Source organism: Pteropus vampyrus, unplaced genomic scaffold (assembly GCF_000151845.1).
Source record: "Pteropus vampyrus isolate Shadow unplaced genomic scaffold, Pvam_2.0 Scaffold17, whole genome shotgun sequence".
NCBI classification, from domain to species: domain Eukaryota; kingdom Metazoa; phylum Chordata; class Mammalia; order Chiroptera; family Pteropodidae; genus Pteropus; species Pteropus vampyrus.
Genome location: NW_011888798.1, coordinates 3,186,904 through 3,189,355, shown reverse-complemented (window position 1 = coordinate 3,189,355; position 2,452 = coordinate 3,186,904). Strand labels below are relative to the sequence as shown.

The following is a 2,452-nucleotide window of genomic DNA, read 5'->3' as shown; positions in this document are numbered from 1 at the left end:
GGGAATCCCATACTCTTTAAAGTTGAGCTAGAACTCAACAATAATGCAAAACTATATGCTAATTCTTTAAACATATTTTCAATCTCTTCTTTAAAATTTGTTGTTTTCAAGTATTTAATTCAATTTTGAAAATATGTATTTTACTAAAAAATGATCTCTTTCTTCCAGATTACAAAACTAATTCTATAGAGTGGGATACAATTCCCATATCTAAGAAAACAAGTTAAAATTTCAATTTTATGGATGTCTGTTTCCACTTCTCATTAGCTCTTACTCTTCTCTAATACAATATACTTTCCTTATCTAAAGGAGAGCCCCTTAAAATGATTTTCCTCTGGCTTTTGGGAACTTACCATAACGTTCTGTAGATTCCAGAGTAGTAAAATCTCTTCCTTTGTCTGTAGTGTGGGATTAAGAAAATTTGGGAATTTGCTACACATTGATGAATGTGTATCATCACTGTGGGAAATCACAAATGAATATGAACTGGCAAAACTGGTGTCCAGATACTAGACACACACACAGTGGGAAATTTTATAGCACTTATTAATGGTGCTAGAAACCACATTACTGGTCAATCACAGGAAGAAAGTCAAATGCCAGAGGAAGATCTTCAAGAAATATCTCTAAACAAACATCCGTCACTGCTTCTCTCGATAGTCATTTTTAATATTTTGAAAATTGTTTCGAGATATGAGTTTTTATGGTAAAAGGAGAACATTTGTATCTGTTCTTGTTTTGTACTGTGAAAAACTAGTGTGTAAAAGCTTCACCTTCTAATGGAAATTTGTATTTTGCAAAGAATCATCACAATGTCAATAATGTCATGAAGTCAATAATGTCAACATGGCTCAAGTCACTCTGTGCTTTGTGTTTTACAGGAAACTCAGGGGACCTCTAGTTATGCAGAGGATGATGATAACAGTAACAACATTACTTTGAGAAAAACTATATTATTAAATAAATAGTTAAAGCAACAACTATGACTATAAAATGGTTTGTTTGAAAGCTTGCAATGAGAGCTTTACAATCTTTAATGGTCATTTCCTAATTAATCAAAGTTTCGTGTATCCAGATGTGATAACTCATTGAAATAGGGCCAATAATGTTAAAAGCAATTGCTTATTTCAAAATTATTTTGAAAACTCTTTGTAGCTAATTTGTGGTTCTTTTATCCACTTACTATTTAAATACAGAGAAAAATAGATTTTGTTAATTCCAACTCTTCGTGTAAACGATCAGACATTTGGGCAAATTGACATACGATTACGTGTAATAGAGAAGTATTTAAGTTCCTTTGCTAGAGTGCAACAGATAAATTACCTTAAATACCTTTATAAATTTAACAGTGAGAGAGAAATTCTGATCTAGGGAAAAGTAAATGTGTTACAGGAATTTTAGTTTCTAAATGAATTTTAATATTCAACTGAAAAATTGTCATTTGCTTATAATGAGCTTTTGTGTTTTTCTCAGAAAAACAGAAAATACTACTTATGGAGGAAAGCAAAGTCCCTGTCCATTACTGGAAAATTTTTCTAATAACCAAAATATATATCTCACGGGAAGGAGAGAACAGATTATCTAAGTATAGCCTAGCGATTTATTGACACATTAAATTGCTTTGCTTTCTCTGTTATAGAAGTGAGGGAGAGGGAGAAGAGAGAAAAGGAGAGAAGTGGAAAAGAGTGAAGGAGAAGAGAGAGGAGACATGATGGGAGGAAATGGAGAAGAAGAAAGACAAGAAAGGGAGGGGGAGAGTTGGAAGGCAAGGGAAGGAAGAAACGGAGTGAAGAGGAGAGGACAAGGGGAGGGGAGGAAATGAGGAGGGGGATGGGAAGAAAAGGAAAGTGAAGGGAGTAGGGAAGGAAGGAGAGGGTGAAGAGAGGGAAAGTGGATAGTAGAGGAGGATTAGGGAAATGAAAGGGAAGGGAAAAGAGCAAAGGAGAATTTGAAATGTGCATTTGTTCTGTTCTTTATGTTTGTCCCTACCCGTATATAGAAGGTTCTGCATTCCTTGGCTTCGGAATAGAAATTGCTTGATGGGAAAGCCCTTACCTGGCTTTGGAGAAAGCATGTGTTAATCCCATGAGGAAAGGCAAAGAGTGCTGGGGTGTGCAGGGTGGTGAGGAGGGGTAAAGAAAGAGGTAGAAGGGAAGAAAGAGAAGGAAGCTAATTGGCCAGACCCATAGTATTTGGCTGTGAGTAAAATGGGAATTTTTCATCACCCTCTTGAAGAAGGAAGGAGAACCCCAATAATGACTCGGATTAAATTTCCTTCTACAAAAGTAAGAAATGAGCTCTTAAAACTTTTTTTTTTTTTATTTAATTTTAAAAATAGATAAATGTGAAATTTTCTATATACTACAATGGAGGAAAAATAATTTTTCCTCTACTCATCTGGGTTTTTAGCTGGGGTCCCTGTAATAAAGAACAGATTAACAAGTAAAAAAAA

General features: G+C 34.6%; 1 protein-coding gene across 1 annotated transcript in view; it reads left to right on the top strand.

The window, feature by feature from the left end:
• KYNU (kynureninase) overlaps positions 1 to 2,452 on the top strand; it is a 110,585-nt gene that overhangs the window by 346 nt on the left and 107,787 nt on the right. The gene's annotated exons all lie outside the window — the stretch shown is intronic.